This window comes from Mchenga conophoros, linkage group LG18 (genome assembly GCF_057382185.1).
Source record: "Mchenga conophoros isolate Kocher_MC1m ecotype Shallow Benthic linkage group LG18, M_conophoros_male_GT1.1, whole genome shotgun sequence".
NCBI lineage: Eukaryota > Metazoa > Chordata > Actinopteri > Cichliformes > Cichlidae > Mchenga > Mchenga conophoros.
Window position 1 is genome coordinate 37435242 of NC_140543.1, and position 18778 is coordinate 37454019.

An 18778-nucleotide genomic window follows, 5' to 3' on the forward strand; every position below is an offset into this window, starting at 1 on the left:
CACCATTCCTGCTTGAATTTGAAGGCCGATTTAAGTCTATCCTTTCAGAGTTCCAGACTTAAACACATGCTTCCTGTGGCTTGTTGGTCTAGGCGTATGATTCTCGCTTTGGGTGCGAGAGGTCCCGGTTTCAAATCCTGGACGATCCCCCTTAAAATCACAAGCTCTTAGCTTCATGGAATTCTTTGGTAAGACACATTCCTTCTGGGGCATTGTAAATGTGTTGTGTGCCAAACCTTTCTATGTCATCTGTGACATCAACTTGTATTTCTAAAATAACGTTCATGATTTTGTGAAGGAGTCACTCTCATGACTCATTGAGTGATGCCATTGACTGCACAGTCCCTGCCACGCAATCTGTATATGTCACATTTTGAGATTGCCTTGGAAACCTTACTGGGCAGGTACTAAAAAAATACCTGTAACCAGGTACTATCACCTAATGGAAACTTTAAAGATCGAGCTGAGTCAAGTTAAGCCAAGCTAGGTAGGTGCAAGTGGAAAAGCGTTAGAGATCACAAAGTCTGATCGAAATTGAGGCCATTCAATTTCGGTGTAAAGACGTTAAACTACATATGTGAAGGTCTCATAATGGTTTCACCTCTGCTGATAATTACCCACGCCTTTTTTCCACCCCTTGGCTCATGTGATGTGTTTCATAGTTGGTCAACGACCCTGGTAAAGACAACCCCATCTAGGGTTTAAATACCTGGGACTCTCCAACATTTAGTTTTAGATCTAACGAAGGTTCTCAGAGGAGAGGTGAAAGGTCTTCAAGGCACTTAGAGAATTCCAGCTGCTTTCTTTCAAAGCTCATCAGACTACCATGACGTGGATGACTGGGAACCCTTTTTTCTCATTCACTGTGTGCAGTCCCTCTGGAGTCATCCCTGTTGGAGCTTGTCAGTAGCAAAGGCCTGAAGGTACAAAAATGAATACTGAAGAGAGCTTAACACCATTCCTGCTTGAATTTGAAGGCCGATTTAAGTCTATCCTTTCAGAGTTCCAGACTTAAACACATACTTCCTGTGGCTCGTTGGTCTAGGCGTATGATTCTCGCTTAGGGTGCGAGAGGTCCCGGGTTCAAATCCCGGACGAGCCCCCTTAAAATCACAAGCTCTTAGCTTCATGGAATTCTTTGGTAAGACACATTCCTTCTGGGGCATTGTAAATGTGTTGTGTGCCAAACCTTTCTATGTCATCTGTGACATCAACTTGTATTTCTAAAATAACGTTGTTGATTTTGTGAAGGAGTCACTCCATGACTCATTGAGTGATGCCATTGACTGCACAGTCCCTGCCACGCAATCTGTATATGTCACATTTTGAGATTGCCTTGGAAACCTTACTGGGCAGGTACTAAAAAATACCTGTAACCAGGTACTATCACCTAATGGAAACTTTAAAGATCGAGCTGAGTCAAGTTAAGCCAAGCTAGGTAGGTGCTAGTGGAAAAGGGCTATTAGAGATCACAAACTCTGATCGAAATTGAGGCCATTCAATTTCGGTGTAAAGACGTTAAACTACATATGTGAAGGTCTCATAATGGTTTCACCTCTGCTGATAATTACCCACGCCTTTTTTCACACCTTGGCTCATGTGATGTGTTTCATAGTTGGTCAACGACCCTGGTAAAGACAACCCCATCTAGGGTTTAAATACCTGGGACTCTCCAACGTTTAGTTTTAGATCTAACGAAGGTTCTCAGAGGAGAGGTGAAAGGTCTTCAAGGCACTTAGAGAATTCCAGCTGCTTTCTTTCAAAGCTCATCAGACTACCATGACGTGGATGACTGGGAACCCTTTTTTCTCATTCACTGTGTGCAGTCCCTCTGGAGTCATCCCTGTTGGAGCTTGTCAGTAGCAAAGGCCTGAAGGTACAAAAATGAATACTGAAGAGAGCTTAACACCATTCCTGCTTGAATTTGAAGACCGATTTAAGTCTATCCTTTCAGAGTTCCAGACTTAAACACAGGCTTCCTGTGGCTCGTTGGTCTAGGCGTATGATTCTCGCTTTGGGTGCGAGAGGTCCTGGGTTCAAATCCCGGACGAGCCCCCTTAAAATCACAAGCTCTTATCTTCATGGAATTCTTTGGAAAGACACATTCCTTCTGGGGCATTGTAAATGTGTTGTGTGCCAAACCGTTCAATGTGATCTGGGACACCAATTTGTCTTTCTAAAACAACGTTTGTGAAGGAGTCACTCTCATGAGTCATTGAGTGATGCCATTGACTGCACAGTCCCTGCCACGCAATCTGTATATGTCACATTTTGAGATTGCCTTGGAAACCTTACTGGGCAGGTACTAAAAAAATACCTGTAACCAGGTACTATCACCTAATGGAAACTTTAAAGATCGAGCTGAGTCAAGTTAAGCCAAGCTAGGTAGGTGCTAGTGGAAAAGGGCTATTAGAGATCACAAACTCTGATCGAAATTGAGGCCATTCAATTTCGGTGTAAAGACGTTAAACTACATATGTGAAGGTCTCATAATGGTTTCACCTCTGCTGATAATTACCCACGCCTTTTTTCCACCCCTTGGCTCATGTGATGTGTTTCATAGTTGGTCAACGACCCTGGTAAAGACAACCCCATCTAGGGTTTAAATACCTGGGACTCTCCAACATTTAGTTTTAGATCTAACAAAGGTTCTCAGAGGAGAGGTGAAAGGTCTTCAAGGCACTTAGAGAATTCCAGCTGCTTTCTTTCAAAGCTCATCAGACTACCATGACGTGGATGACTGGGAACCCTTTTTTCTCATTCACTGTGTGCAGTCCCTCTGGAGTCATCCCTGTTGGAGCTTGTCAGTAGCAAAGGCCTGAAGGTACAAAAATGAATACTGAAGAGAGCTTAACACCATTCCTGCTTGAATTTGAAGGCCGATTTAAGTCTATCCTTTCAGAGTTCCAGACTTAAACACATACTTCCTGTGGCTCGTTGGTCTAGGCGTATGATTCTCGCATTGGGTGCGAGAGGTCCCGGGTTCAAATCCCGGACGAGCCCCCTTAAAATCACAAGCTCTTAGCTTCATGGAATTCTTTGGTAAGACACATTCCTTCTGGGGCATTGTAAATGTGTTGTGTGCCAAACCTTTCTATGTCATCTGTGACATCAACTTGTATTTCTAAAATAACGTTGTTGATTTTGTGAAGGAGTCACTCTCATGAGTCATTGAGTGATGCCATTGACTGCACAGTCCCTGCCACGCAATCTGTATATGTCACATTTTGAGATTGCCTTGGAAACCTTACTGGGCAGGTACTAAAAAATACCTGTAACCAGGTACTATCACCTAATGGAAACTTTAAAGATCGAGCTAAGTTAAGCCAAGCTAGGTAGGTGCTAGTGGAAAAGGGCTATTAGAGATCACAAACTCTGATCGAAATTGAGGCCATTCAATTTCGGTGTAAAGACGTTAAACTACATATGTGAAGGTCTCATAATGGTTTCACCTCTGCTGATAATTACCCACGCCTTTTTTCACACCTTGGCTCATGTGATGTGTTTCATAGTTGGTCAACGACCCTGGTAAAGACAACCCCATCTAGGGTTTAAATACCTGGGACTCTCCAACGTTTAGTTTTAGATCTAACGAAGGTTCTCAGAGGAGAGGTGAAAGGTCTTCAAGGCACTTAGAGAATTCCAGCTGCTTTCTTTCAAAGCTCATCAGACTACCATGACGTGGATGACTGGGAACCCTTTTTTCTCATTCACTGTGTGCAGTCCCTCTGGAGTCATCCCTGTTGGAGCTTGTCAGTAGCAAAGGCCTGAAGGTACAAAAATGAATACTGAAGAGAGCTTAACACCATTCCTGCTTGAATTTGAAGACCGATTTAAGTCTATCCTTTCAGAGTTCCAGACTTAAACACAGGCTTCCTGTGGCTCGTTGGTCTAGGCGTATGATTCTCGCATTGGGTGCGAGAGGTCCCGGGTTCAAATCCCGGACGAGCCCCCTTAAAATCACAAGCTCTTAGCTTCATGGAATTCTTTGGAAAGACACGTTCCTTCTGGGGCATTGTAAATGTGTTGTGTGCCAAACCGTTCAATGTGATCTGGGACACCAATTTGTCTTTCTAAAACAACGTTTGTGAAGGAGTCACTCTCATGAGTCATTGAGTGATGCCATTGACTGCACAGTCCCTGCCACGCAATCTGTATATGTCACATTTTGAGATTGCCTTGGAAACCTTACTGGGCAGGTACTAAAAAATACCTGTAACCAGGTACTATCACCTAATGGAAACTTTAAAGATCGAGCTGAGTCAAGTTAAGCCAAGCTAGGTAGGTGCTAGTGGAAAAGGGCTATTAGAGATCACAAACTCTGATCGAAATTGAGGCCATTCAATTTCGGTGTAAAGACGTTAAACTACATATGTGAAGGTCTCATAATGGTTTCACCTCTGCTGATAATTACCCACGCCTTTTTTCACACCTTGGCTCATGTGATGTGTTTCATAGTTGGTCAACGACCCTGGTAAAGACAACCCCATCTAGGGTTTAAATACCTGGGACTCTCCAACATTTAGTTTTAGATCTAACGAAGGTTCTCAGAGGAGAGGTGAAAGGTCTTCAAGGCACTTAGAGAATTCCAGCTGCTTTCTTTCAAAGCTCATCAGACTACCATGACGTGGATGACTGGGAACCCTTTTTTCTCATTCACTGTGTGCAGTCCCTCTGGAGTCATCCCTGTTGGAGCTTGTCAGTAGCAAAGGCCTGAAGGTACAAAAATGAATACTGAAGAGAGCTTAACACCATTCCTGCTTGAATTTGAAGACCGATTTAAGTCTATCCTTTCAGAGTTCCAGACTTAAACACATACTTCCTGTGGCTCGTTGGTCTAGGCGTATGATTCTCGCTTTGGGTGCGAGAGGTCCCGGGTTCAAATCCCGGACGAGCCCCCTTAAAATCACAAGCTCTTAGCTTCATGGAATTCTTTGGAAAGACACATTCCTTCTGGGGCATTGTAAATGTGTTGTGTGCCAAACCGTTCAATGTGATCTGGGACACCAATTTGTCTTTCTAAAACAACGTTTGTGAAGGAGTCATTGAGTGATGCCATTGACTGCACAGTCCCTGCCACGCAATCTGTATATGTCACATTTTGAGATTGCCTTGGAAACCTTACTGGGCAGGTACTAAAAAATACCTGTAACCAGGTACTATCACCTAATGGAAACTTTAAAGATCGAGCTGAGTCAAGTTAAGCCAAGCTAGGTAGGTGCTAGTGGAAAAGGGCTATTAGAGATCACAAACTCTGATCGAAATTGAGGCCATTCAATTTCGGTGTAAAGACGTTAAACTACATATGTGAAGGTCTCATAATGGTTTCACCTCTGCTGATAATTACCCACGCCTTTTTTCCACCCCTTGGCTCATGTGATGTGTTTCATAGTTGGTCAACGACCCTGGTAAAGACAACCCGCTCTGGGTTTTAAATACCTGGGACTCTCCAACGTTTAGTTTTAGATCTAACGAAGGTTCTCAGAGGAGAGGTGAAAGGTCTTCAAGGCACTTAGAGAATTCCAGCTGCTTTCTTTCAAAGCTCATCAGACTACCATGACGTGGATGACTGGGAACCCTTTTTTCTCATTCACTGTGTGCAGTCCCTCTGGAGTCATCCCTGTTGGAGCTTGTCAGTAGCAAAGGCCTGAAGGTACAAAAATGAATACTGAAGAGAGCTTAACACCATTCCTGCTTGAATTTGAAGACCGATTTAAGTCTATCCTTTCAGAGTTCCAGACTTAAACACAGGCTTCCTGTGGCTCGTTGGTCTAGGCGTATGATTCTCGCTTTGGGTGCGAGAGGTCCCGGGTTCAAATCCCGGACGAGCCCCCTTAAAATCACAAGCTCTTAGCTTCATGGAATTCTTTGGAAAGACACATTCCTTCTGGGGCATTGTAAATGTGTTGTGTGCCAAACCGTTCAATGTGATCTGGGACACCAATTTGTCTTTCTAAAACAACGTTTGTGAAGGAGTCACTCTCATGAGTCATTGAGTGATGCCATTGACTGCACAGTCCCTGCCACGCAATCTGTATATGTCACATTTTGAGATTGCCTTGGAAACCTTACTGGGCAGGTACTAAAAAAATACCTGTAACCAGGTACTATCACCTAATGGAAACTTTAAAGATCGAGCTGAGTCAAGTTAAGCCAAGCTAGGTAGGTGCTAGTGGAAAAGGGCTATTAGAGATCACAAACTCTGATCAAAATTGAGGCCATTCAATTTCGGTGTAAAGACGTTAAACTACATATGTGAAGGTCTCATAATGGTTTCACCTCTGCTGATAATTACCCACGCCTTTTTTCACACCTTGGCTCATGTGATGTGTTTCATAGTTGGTCAACGACCCTGGTAAAGACAACCCCATCTAGGGTTTAAATACCTGGGACTCTCCAACGTTTAGTTTTAGATCTAACGAAGGTTCTCAGAGGAGAGGTGAAAGGTCTTCAAGGCACTTAGAGAATTCCAGCTGCTTTCTTTCAAAGCTCATCAGACTACCATGACGTGGATGACTGGGAACCCTTTTTTCTCATTCACTGTGTGCAGTCCCTCTGGAGTCATCCCTGTTGGAGCTTGTCAGTAGCAAAGGCCTGAAGGTACAAAAATGAATACTGAAGAGAGCTTAACACCATTCCTGCTTGAATTTGAAGACCGATTTAAGTCTATCCTTTCAGAGTTCCAGACTTAAACACAGGCTTCCTGTGGCTCGTTGGTCTAGGCGTATGATTCTCGCTTTGGGTGCGAGAGGTCCTGGGTTCAAATCCCGGACGAGCCCCCTTAAAATCACAAGCTCTTATCTTCATGGAATTCTTTGGAAAGACACATTCCTTCTGGGGCATTGTAAATGTGTTGTGTGCCAAACCGTTCAATGTGATCTGGGACACCAATTTGTCTTTCTAAAACAACGTTTGTGAAGGAGTCACTCTCATGAGTCATTGAGTGATGCCATTGACTGCACAGTCCCTGCCACGCAATCTGTATATGTCACATTTTGAGATTGCCTTGGAAACCTTACTGGGCAGGTACTAAAAAAATACCTGTAACCAGGTACTATCACCTAATGGAAACTTTAAAGATCGAGCTGAGTCAAGTTAAGCCAAGCTAGGTAGGTGCTAGTGGAAAAGGGCTATTAGAGATCACAAACTCTGATCGAAATTGAGGCCATTCAATTTCGGTGTAAAGACGTTAAACTACATATGTGAAGGTCTCATAATGGTTTCACCTCTGCTGATAATTACCCACGCCTTTTTTCACACCTTGGCTCATGTGATGTGTTTCATAGTTGGTCAACGACCCTGGTAAAGACAACCCCATCTAGGGTTTAAATACCTGGGACTCTCCAACGTTTAGTTTTAGATCTAACGAAGGTTCTCAGAGGAGAGGTGAAAGGTCTTCAAGGCACTTAGAGAATTCCAGCTGCTTTCTTTCAAAGCTCATCAGACTACCATGACGTGGATGACTGGGAACCCTTTTTTCTCATTCACTGTGTGCAGTCCCTCTGGAGTCATCCCTGTTGGAGCTTGTCAGTAGCAAAGGCCTGAAGGTACAAAAATGAATACTGAAGAGAGCTTAACACCATTCCTGCTTGAATTTGAAGACCGATTTAAGTCTATCCTTTCAGAGTTCCAGACTTAAACACAGGCTTCCTGTGGCTCGTTGGTCTAGGCGTATGATTCTCGCTTTGGGTGCGAGAGGTCCCGGGTTCAAATCCTGGACGAGCCCCCTTAAAATCACAAGCTCTTAGCTTCATGGAATTCTTTGGAAAGACACATTCCTTCTGGGGCATTGTAAATGTGTTGTGTGCCAAACCGTTCAATGTGATCTGGGACACCAATTTGTCTTTCTAAAACAACGTTTGTGAAGGAGTCACTCTCATGAGTCATTGAGTGATGCCATTGACTGCGCAGTCCCTGCCACGCAATCTGTATATGTCACATTTTGAGATTGCCTTGGAAACCTTACTGGGCAGGTACTAAAAAATACCTGTAACCAGGTACTATCACCTAATGGAAACTTTAAAGATCGAGCTGAGTCAAGTTAAGCCAAGCTAGGTAGGTGCTAGTGGAAAAGGGCTATTAGAGATCACAAACTCTGATCGAAATTGAGGCCATTCAATTTCGGTGTAAAGACGTTAAACTACATATGTGAAGGTCTCATAATGGTTTCACCTCTGCTGATAATTACCCACGCCTTTTTTCCACCCCTTGGCTCATGTGATGTGTTTCATAGTTGGTCAACGACCCTGGTAAAGACAACCCGCTCTGGGTTTTAAATACCTGGGACTCTCCAACGTTTAGTTTTAGATCTAACGAAGGTTCTCAGAGGAGAGGTGAAAGGTCTTCAAGGCACTTAGAGAATTCCAGCTGCTTTCTTTCAAAGCTCATCAGACTACCATGACGTGGATGACTGGGAACCCTTTTTTCTCATTCACTGTGTGCAGTCCCTCTGGAGTCATCCCTGTTGGAGCTTGTCAGTAGCAAAGGCCTGAAGGTACAAAAATGAATACTGAAGAGAGCTTAACACCATTCCTGCTTGAATTTGAAGACCGATTTAAGTCTATCCTTTCAGAGTTCCAGACTTAAACACAGGCTTCCTGTGGCTCGTTGGTCTAGGCGTATGATTCTCGCTTTGGGTGCGAGAGGTCCCGGGTTCAAATCCCGGACGAGCCCCCTTAAAATCACAAGCTCTTAGCTTCATGGAATTCTTTGGAAAGACACATTCCTTCTGGGGCATTGTAAATGTGTTGTGTGCCAAACCGTTCAATGTGATCTGGGACACCAATTTGTCTTTCTAAAACAACGTTTGTGAAGCAGTCACTCTCATGAGTCATTGAGTGATGCCATTGACTGCACAGTCCCTGCCACGCAATCTGTATATGTCACATTTTGAGATTGCCTTGGAAACCTTACTGGGCAGGTACTAAAAAAATACCTGTAACCAGGTACTATCACCTAATGGAAACTTTAAAGATCGAGCTGAGTCAAGTTAAGCCAAGCTAGGTAGGTGCTAGTGGAAAAGGGCTATTAGAGATCACAAACTCTGATCAAAATTGAGGCCATTCAATTTCGGTGTAAAGACGTTAAACTACATATGTGAAGGTCTCATAATGGTTTCACCTCTGCTGATAATTACCCACGCCTTTTTTCCACCCCTTGGCTCATGTGATGTGTTTCATAGTTGGTCAACGACCCTGGTAAAGACAACCCGCTCTGGGTTTTAAATACCTGGGACTCTCCAACGTTTAGTTTTAGATCTAACGAAGGTTCTCAGAGGAGAGGTGAAAGGTCTTCAAGGCACTTAGAGAATTCCAGCTGCTTTCTTTCAAAGCTCATCAGACTACCATGACGTGGATGACTGGGAACCCTTTTTTCTCATTCACTGTGTGCAGTCCCTCTGGAGTCATCCCTGTTGGAGCTTGTCAGTAGCAAAGGCCTGAAGGTACAAAAATGAATACTGAAGAGAGCTTAACACCATTCCTGCTTGAATTTGAAGACCGATTTAAGTCTATCCTTTCAGAGTTCCAGACTTAAACACAGGCTTCCTGTGGCTCGTTGGTCTAGGCGTATGATTCTCGCTTTGGGTGCGAGAGGTCCCGGTTTCAAATCCCGGACGAGCCCCCTTAAAATCACAAGCTCTTAGCTTCATGGAATTCTTTGGAAAGACACATTCCTTCTGGGGCATTGTAAATGTGTTGTGTGCCAAACCGTTCAATGTGATCTGGGACACCAATTTGTCTTTCTAAAACAACGTTTGTGAAGCAGTCACTCTCATGAGTCATTGAGTGATGCCATTGACTGCACAGTCCCTGCCACGCAATCTGTATATGTCACATTTTGAGATTGCCTTGGAAACCTTACTGGGCAGGTACTAAAAAAATACCTGTAACCAGGTACTATCACCTAATGGAAACTTTAAAGATCGAGCTGAGTCAAGTTAAGCCAAGCTAGGTAGGTGCTAGTGGAAAAGGGCTATTAGAGATCACAAACTCTGATCGAAATTGAGGCCATTCAATTTCGGTGTAAAGACGTTAAACTACATATGTGAAGGTCTCATAATGGTTTCACCTCTGCTGATAATTACCCACGCCTTTTTTCACACCTTGGCTCATGTGATGTGTTTCATAGTTGGTCAACGACCCTGGTAAAGACAACCCCATCTAGGGTTTAAATACCTGGGACTCTCCAATGTTTAGTTTTAGATCTAACGAAGGTTCTCAGAGGAGAGGTGAAAGGTCTTCAAGGCACTTAGAGAATTCCAGCTGCTTTCTTTCAAAGCTCATCAGACTACCATGACGTGGATGACTGGGAACCCTTTTTTCTCATTCACTGTGTGCAGTCCCTCTGGAGTCATCCCTGTTGGAGCTTGTCAGTAGCAAAGGCCTGAAGGTACAAAAATGAATACTGAAGAGAGCTTAACACCATTCCTGCTTGAATTTGAAGGCCGATTTAAGTCTATCCTTTCAGAGTTCCAGACTTAAACACAGGCTTCCTGTGGCTCGTTGGTCTAGGCGTATGATTCTCGCTTTGGGTGCGAGAGGTCCCGGGTTCAAATCCCGGACGAGCCCCCTTAAAATCACAAGCTCTTAGCTTCATGGAATTCTTTGGAAAGACACATTCCTTCTGGGGCATTGTAAATGTGTTGTGTGCCAAACCGTTCAATGTGATCTGGGACACCAATTTGTCTTTCTAAAACAACGTTTGTGAAGCAGTCACTCTCATGAGTCATTGAGTGATGCCATTGACTGCACAGTCCCTGCCACGCAATCTGTATATGTCACATTTTGAGATTGCCTTGGAAACCTTACTGGGCAGGTACTAAAAAAATACCTGTAACCAGGTACTATCACCTAATGGAAACTTTAAAGATCGAGCTGAGTCAAGTTAAGCCAAGCTAGGTAGGTGCTAGTGGAAAAGGGCTATTAGAGATCACAAACTCTGATCGAAATTGAGGCCATTCAATTTCGGTGTAAAGACGTTAAACTACATATGTGAAGGTCTCATAATGGTTTCACCTCTGCTGATAATTACCCACGCCTTTTTTCCACCCCTTGGCTCATGTGATGTGTTTCATAGTTGGTCAACGACCCTGGTAAAGACAACCCGCTCTGGGTTTTAAATACCTGGGACTCTCCAACGTTTAGTTTTAGATCTAACGAAGGTTCTCAGAGGAGAGGTGAAAGGTCTTCAAGGCACTTAGAGAATTCCAGCTGCTTTCTTTCAAAGCTCATCAGACTACCATGACGTGGATGACTGGGAACCCTTTTTTCTCATTCACTGTGTGCAGTCCCTCTGGAGTCATCCCTGTTGGAGCTTGTCAGTAGCAAAGGCCTGAAGGTACAAAAATGAATACTGAAGAGAGCTTAACACCATTCCTGCTTGAATTTGAAGACCGATTTAAGTCTATCCTTTCAGAGTTCCAGACTTAAACACAGGCTTCCTGTGGCTCGTTGGTCTAGGCGTATGATTCTCGCTTTGGGTGCGAGAGGTCCCGGTTTCAAATCCCGGACGAGCCCCCTTAAAATCACAAGCTCTTAGCTTCATGGAATTCTTTGGAAAGACACATTCCTTCTGGGGCATTGTAAATGTGTTGTGTGCCAAACCGTTCAATGTGATCTGGGACACCAATTTGTCTTTCTAAAACAACGTTTGTGAAGCAGTCACTCTCATGAGTCATTGAGTGATGCCATTGACTGCACAGTCCCTGCCACGCAATCTGTATATGTCACATTTTGAGATTGCCTTGGAAACCTTACTGGGCAGGTACTAAAAAAATACCTGTAACCAGGTACTATCACCTAATGGAAACTTTAAAGATCGAGCTGAGTCAAGTTAAGCCAAGCTAGGTAGGTGCTAGTGGAAAAGGGCTATTAGAGATCACAAACTCTGATCGAAATTGAGGCCATTCAATTTCGGTGTAAAGACGTTAAACTACATATGTGAAGGTCTCATAATGGTTTCACCTCTGCTGATAATTACCCACGCCTGTTTTCACACCTTGGCTCATGTGATGTGTTTCATAGTTGGTCAACGACCCTGGTAAAGACAACCCGCTCTGGGTTTTAAATACCTGGGACTCTCCAACGTTTAGTTTTAGATCTAACGAAGGTTCTCAGAGGAGAGGTGAAAGGTCTTCAAGGCACTTAGAGAATTCCAGCTGCTTTCTTTCAAAGCTCATCAGACTACCATGACGTGGATGACTGGGAACCCTTTTTTCTCATTCACTGTGTGCAGTCCCTCTGGAGTCATCCCTGTTGGAGCTTGTCAGTAGCAAAGGCCTGAAGGTACAAAAATGAATACTGAAGAGAGCTTAACACCATTCCTGCTTGAATTTGAAGACCGATTTAAGTCTATCCTTTCAGAGTTCCAGACTTAAACACAGGCTTCCTGTGGCTCGTTGGTCTAGGCGTATGATTCTCGCATTGGGTGCGAGAGGTCCCGGGTTCAAATCCCGGACGAGCCCCCTTAAAATCACAAGCTCTTAGCTTCATGGAATTCTTTGGAAAGACACATTCCTTCTGGGGCATTGTAAATGTGTTGTGTGCCAAACCGTTCAATGTGATCTGGGACACCAATTTGTCTTTCTAAAACAACGTTTGTGAAGGAGTCACTCTCATGAGTCATTGAGTGATGCCATTGACTGCACAGTCCCTGCCACGCAATCTGTATATGTCACATTTTGAGATTGCCTTGGAAACCTTACTGGGCAGGTACTAAAAAATACCTGTAACCAGGTACTATCACCTAATGGAAACTTTAAAGATCGAGCTGAGTCAAGTTAAGCCAAGCTAGGTAGGTGCTAGTGGAAAAGGGCTATTAGAGATCACAAACTCTGATCGAAATTGAGGCCATTCAATTTCGGTGTAAAGACGTTAAACTACATATGTGAAGGTCTCATAATGGTTTCACCTCTGCTGATAATTACCCACGCCTTTTTTCACACCTTGGCTCATGTGATGTGTTTCATAGTTGGTCAACGACCCTGGTAAAGACAACCCCATCTAGGGTTTAAATACCTGGGACTCTCCAACGTTTAGTTTTAGATCTAACGAAGGTTCTCAGAGGAGAGGTGAAAGGTCTTCAAGGCACTTAGAGAATTCCAGCTGCTTTCTTTCAAAGCTCATCAGACTACCATGACGTGGATGACTGGGAACCCTTTTTTCTCATTCACTGTGTGCAGTCCCTCTGGAGTCATCCCTGTTGGAGCTTGTCAGTAGCAAAGGCCTGAAGGTACAAAAATGAATACTGAAGAGAGCTTAACACCATTCCTGCTTGAATTTGAAGACCGATTTAAGTCTATCCTTTCAGAGTTCCAGACTTAAACACAGGCTTCCTGTGGCTCGTTGGTCTAGGCGTATGATTCTCGCTTTGGGTGCGAGAGGTCCTGGGTTCAAATCCCGGACGAGCCCCCTTAAAATCACAAGCTCTTATCTTCATGGAATTCTTTGGAAAGACACATTCCTTCTGGGGCATTGTAAATGTGTTGTGTGCCAAACCGTTCAATGTGATCTGGGACACCAATTTGTCTTTCTAAAACAACGTTTGTGAAGGAGTCACTCTCATGAGTCATTGAGTGATGCCATTGACTGCACAGTCCCTGCCACGCAATCTGTATATGTCACATTTTGAGATTGCCTTGGAAACCTTACTGGGCAGGTACTAAAAAAATACCTGTAACCAGGTACTATCACCTAATGGAAACTTTAAAGATCGAGCTGAGTCAAGTTAAGCCAAGCTAGGTAGGTGCTAGTGGAAAAGGGCTATTAGAGATCACAAACTCTGATCGAAATTGAGGCCATTCAATTTCGGTGTAAAGACGTTAAACTACATATGTGAAGGTCTCATAATGGTTTCACCTCTGCTGATAATTACCCACGCCTTTTTTCACACCTTGGCTCATGTGATGTGTTTCATAGTTGGTCAACGACCCTGGTAAAGACAACCCCATCTAGGGTTTAAATACCTGGGACTCTCCAACGTTTAGTTTTAGATCTAACGAAGGTTCTCAGAGGAGAGGTGAAAGGTCTTCAAGGCACTTAGAGAATTCCAGCTGCTTTCTTTCAAAGCTCATCAGACTACCATGACGTGGATGACTGGGAACCCTTTTTTCTCATTCACTGTGTGCAGTCCCTCTGGAGTCATCCCTGTTGGAGCTTGTCAGTAGCAAAGGCCTGAAGGTACAAAAATGAATACTGAAGAGAGCTTAACACCATTCCTGCTTGAATTTGAAGACCGATTTAAGTCTATCCTTTCAGAGTTCCAGACTTAAACACAGGCTTCCTGTGGCTCGTTGGTCTAGGCGTATGATTCTCGCTTTGGGTGCGAGAGGTCCCGGGTTCAAATCCCGGACGAGCCCCCTTAAAATCACAAGCTCTTAGCTTCATGGAATTCTTTGGAAAGACACATTCCTTCTGGGGCATTGTAAATGTGTTGTGTGCCAAACCGTTCAATGTGATCTGGGACACCAATTTGTCTTTCTAAAACAACGTTTGTGAAGCAGTCACTCTCATGAGTCATTGAGTGATGCCATTGACTGCACAGTCCCTGCCACGCAATCTGTATATGTCACATTTTGAGATTGCCTTGGAAACCTTACTGGGCAGGTACTAAAAAAATACCTGTAACCAGGTACTATCACCTAATGGAAACTTTAAAGATCGAGCTGAGTCAAGTTAAGCCAAGCTAGGTAGGTGCTAGTGGAAAAGGGCTATTAGAGATCACAAACTCTGATCAAAATTGAGGCCATTCAATTTCGGTGTAAAGACGTTAAACTACATATGTGAAGGTCTCATAATGGTTTCACCTCTGCTGATAATTACCCACGCCTTTTTTCCACCCCTTGGCTCATGTGATGTGTTTCATAGTTGGTCAACGACCCTGGTAAAGACAACCCGCTCTGGGTTTTAAATACCTGGGACTCTCCAACGTTTAGTTTTAGATCTAACGAAGGTTCTCAGAGGAGAGGTGAAAGGTCTTCAAGGCACTTAGAGAATTCCAGCTGCTTTCTTTCAAAGCTCATCAGACTACCATGACGTGGATGACTGGGAACCCTTTTTTCTCATTCACTGTGTGCAGTCCCTCTGGAGTCATCCCTGTTGGAGCTTGTCAGTAGCAAAGGCCTGAAGGTACAAAAATGAATACTGAAGAGAGCTTAACACCATTCCTGCTTGAATTTGAAGACCGATTTAAGTCTATCCTTTCAGAGTTCCAGACTTAAACACAGGCTTCCTGTGGCTCGTTGGTCTAGGCGTATGATTCTCGCTTTGGGTGCGAGAGGTCCCGGTTTCAAATCCCGGACGAGCCCCCTTAAAATCACAAGCTCTTAGCTTCATGGAATTCTTTGGAAAGACACATTCCTTCTGGGGCATTGTAAATGTGTTGTGTGCCAAACCGTTCAATGTGATCTGGGACACCAATTTGTCTTTCTAAAACAACGTTTGTGAAGCAGTCACTCTCATGAGTCATTGAGTGATGCCATTGACTGCACAGTCCCTGCCACGCAATCTGTATATGTCACATTTTGAGATTGCCTTGGAAACCTTACTGGGCAGGTACTAAAAAAATACCTGTAACCAGGTACTATCACCTAATGGAAACTTTAAAGATCGAGCTGAGTCAAGTTAAGCCAAGCTAGGTAGGTGCTAGTGGAAAAGGGCTATTAGAGATCACAAACTCTGATCGAAATTGAGGCCATTCAATTTCGGTGTAAAGACGTTAAACTACATATGTGAAGGTCTCATAATGGTTTCACCTCTGCTGATAATTACCCACGCCTTTTTTCACACCTTGGCTCATGTGATGTGTTTCATAGTTGGTCAACGACCCTGGTAAAGACAACCCCATCTAGGGTTTAAATACCTGGGACTCTCCAATGTTTAGTTTTAGATCTAACGAAGGTTCTCAGAGGAGAGGTGAAAGGTCTTCAAGGCACTTAGAGAATTCCAGCTGCTTTCTTTCAAAGCTCATCAGACTACCATGACGTGGATGACTGGGAACCCTTTTTTCTCATTCACTGTGTGCAGTCCCTCTGGAGTCATCCCTGTTGGAGCTTGTCAGTAGCAAAGGCCTGAAGGTACAAAAATGAATACTGAAGAGAGCTTAACACCATTCCTGCTTGAATTTGAAGGCCGATTTAAGTCTATCCTTTCAGAGTTCCAGACTTAAACACCGGCTTCCTGTGGCTCGTTGGTCTAGGCGTATGATTCTCGCTTTGGGTGCGAGAGGTCCTGGGTTCAAATCCTGGACGAGCCCCCTTAAAATCACAAGCTCTTAGCTTCATGGAATTCTTTGGTAAGACACATTCCTTCTGGGGCATTGTAAATGTGTTGTGTGCCAAACCGTTCAATGTGATCTGGGACACCAATTTGTCTTTCTAAAACAACGTTTGTGAAGGAGTCACTCTCATGAGTCATTGAGTGATGCCATTGACTGCACAGTCCCTGCCACGCAATCTGTATATGTCACATTTTGAGATTGCCTTGGAAACCTTACTGGGCAGGTACTAAAAAATACCTGTAACCAGGTACTATCACCTAATGGAAACTTTAAAGATCGAGCTGAGTCAAGTTAAGCCAAGCTAGGTAGGTGCTAGTGGAAAAGGGCTATTAGAGATCACAAACTCTGATCGAAATTGAGGCCATTCAATTTCGGTGTAAAGACGTTAAACTACATATGTGAAGGTCTCATAATGGTTTCACCTCTGCTGATAATTACCCACGCCTTTTTTCCACCCCTTGGCTCATGTGATGTGTTTCATAGTTGGTCAACGACCCTGGTAAAGACAACCCGCTCTGGGTTTTAAATACCTGGGACTCTCCAACGTTTAGTTTTAGATCTAACGAAGGTTCTCAGAGGAGAGGTGAAAGGTCTTCAAGGCACTTAGAGAATTCCAGCTGCTTTCTTTCAAAGCTCATCAGACTACCATGACGTGGATGACTGGGAACCCTTTTTTCTCATTCACTGTGTGCAGTCCCTCTGGAGTCATCCCTGTTGGAGCTTGTCAGTAGCAAAGGCCTGAAGGTACAAAAATGAATACTGAAGAGAGCTTAACACCATTCCTGCTTGAATTTGAAGACCGATTTAAGTCTATCCTTTCAGAGTTCCAGACTTAAACACAGGCTTCCTGTGGCTCGTTGGTCTAGGCGTATGATTCTCGCTTTGGGTGCGAGAGGTCCCGGGTTCAAATCCCGGACGAGCCCCCTTAAAATCACAAGCTCTTAGCTTCATGGAATTCTTTGGAAAGACACATTCCTTCTGGGGCATTGTAAATGTGTTGTGTGCCAAACCGTTCAATGTGATCTGGGACACCAATTTGTCTTTCTAAAACAACGTTTGTGAAGCAGTCACTCTCATGAGTCATTGAGTGATGCCATTGACTGCACAGTCCCTGCCACGCAATCTGTATATGTCACATTTTGAGATTGCCTTGGAAACCTTACTGGGCAGGTACTAAAAAAATACCTGTAACCAGGTACTATCACCTAATGGAAACTTTAAAGATCGAGCTGAGTCAAGTTAAGCCAAGCTAGGTAGGTGCTAGTGGAAAAGGGCTATTAGAGATCACAAACTCTGATCAAAATTGAGGCCATTCAATTTCGGTGTAAAGACGTTAAACTACATATGTGAAGGTCTCATAATGGTTTCACCTCTGCTGATAATTACCCACGCCTTTTTTCCACCCCTTGGCTCATGTGATGTGTTTCATAGTTGGTCAACGACCCTGGTAAAGACAACCCGCTCTGGGTTTTAAATACCTGGGACTCTCCAACGTTTAGTTTTAGATCTAACGAAGGTTCTCAGAGGAGAGGTGAAAGGTCTTCAAGGCACTTAGAGAATTCCAGCTGCTTTCTTTCAAAGCTCATCAGACTACCATGACGTGGATGACTGGGAACCCTTTTTTCTCATTCACTGTGTGCAGTCCCTCTGGAGTCATCCCTGTTGGAGCTTGTCAGTAGCAAAGGCCTGAAGGTACAAAAATGAATACTGAAGAGAGCTTAACACCATTCCTGCTTGAATTTGAAGACCGATTTAAGTCTATCCTTTCAGAGTTCCAGACTTAAACACAGGCTTCCTGTGGCTCGTTGGTCTAGGCGTATGATTCTCGCTTTGGGTGCGAGAGGTCCCGGTTTCAAATCCCGGACGAGCCCCCTTAAAATCACAAGCTCTTAGCTTCATGGAATTCTTTGGAAAGACACATTCCTTCTGGGGCATTGTAAATGTGTTGTGTGCCAAACCGTTCAATGTGATCTGGGACACCAATTTGTCTTTCTAAAACAACGTTTGTGAAGCAGTCACTCTCATGAGTCATTGAGTGATGCCATTGACTGCACAGTCCCTGCCACGCAATCTGTATATGTCACATTTTGAGATTGCCTTGGAAACCTTACTGGGCAGGTACTAAAAAAATACCTGTAACCAGGTACTATCACCTAATGGAAACTTTAAAGATCGAGCTGAGTCAAGTTAAGCCAAGCTAGGTAGGTGCTAGTGGAAAAGGGCTATTAGAGATCACAAACTCTGATCGAAATTGAGGCCATTCAATTTCGGTGTAAAGACGTTAAACTACATATGTGAAGGTCTCATAATGGTTTCACCTCTGCTGATAATTACCCACGCCTTTTTTCACACCTTGGCTCATGTGATGTGTTTCATAGTTGGTCAACGACCCTGGTAAAGACAACCCCATCTAGGGTTTAAATACCTGGGACTCTCCAATGTTTAGTTTTAGATCTAACGAAGGTTCTCAGAGGAGAGGTGAAAGGTCTTCAAGGCACTTAGA

The 18778-nt window shown here is 43.8% G+C and overlaps 10 non-coding genes across 10 annotated transcripts; all 10 read left to right on the forward strand.

The window, feature by feature from the left end:
* The first annotated feature begins 1030 nt into the window (after positions 1 to 1030).
* On the forward strand, positions 1031 to 1102 carry trnap-agg (transfer RNA proline (anticodon AGG)). Its single transcript has one exon. It is a non-coding gene; the product is annotated as a tRNA-Pro (tRNA).
* An 881-nt stretch (positions 1103 to 1983) lies between these two features.
* On the forward strand, positions 1984 to 2055 carry trnap-ugg (transfer RNA proline (anticodon UGG)). Its single transcript has one exon. It is a non-coding gene; the product is annotated as a tRNA-Pro (tRNA).
* Positions 2056 to 4826: 2771 nt separating this feature from the next.
* On the forward strand, positions 4827 to 4898 carry trnap-ugg (transfer RNA proline (anticodon UGG)). The gene has a single exon. It is a non-coding gene; the product is annotated as a tRNA-Pro (tRNA).
* Positions 4899 to 5760: 862 nt separating this feature from the next.
* trnap-ugg (transfer RNA proline (anticodon UGG)) lies at positions 5761 to 5832 on the forward strand. The gene has a single exon. It is a non-coding gene; the product is annotated as a tRNA-Pro (tRNA).
* Positions 5833 to 6707: 875 nt separating this feature from the next.
* trnap-ugg (transfer RNA proline (anticodon UGG)) lies at positions 6708 to 6779 on the forward strand. Its single transcript has one exon. It is a non-coding gene; the product is annotated as a tRNA-Pro (tRNA).
* Positions 6780 to 8601: 1822 nt separating this feature from the next.
* Positions 8602 to 8673, forward strand: trnap-ugg (transfer RNA proline (anticodon UGG)). The gene has a single exon. It is a non-coding gene; the product is annotated as a tRNA-Pro (tRNA).
* A 1823-nt stretch (positions 8674 to 10496) lies between these two features.
* trnap-ugg (transfer RNA proline (anticodon UGG)) lies at positions 10497 to 10568 on the forward strand. The gene has a single exon. It is a non-coding gene; the product is annotated as a tRNA-Pro (tRNA).
* A 2769-nt stretch (positions 10569 to 13337) lies between these two features.
* Positions 13338 to 13409, forward strand: trnap-ugg (transfer RNA proline (anticodon UGG)). Its single transcript has one exon. It is a non-coding gene; the product is annotated as a tRNA-Pro (tRNA).
* An 875-nt stretch (positions 13410 to 14284) lies between these two features.
* trnap-ugg (transfer RNA proline (anticodon UGG)) lies at positions 14285 to 14356 on the forward strand. The gene has a single exon. It is a non-coding gene; the product is annotated as a tRNA-Pro (tRNA).
* Positions 14357 to 17126: 2770 nt separating this feature from the next.
* trnap-ugg (transfer RNA proline (anticodon UGG)) lies at positions 17127 to 17198 on the forward strand. Its single transcript has one exon. It is a non-coding gene; the product is annotated as a tRNA-Pro (tRNA).
* Positions 17199 to 18778: the final 1580 nt, after the last annotated feature.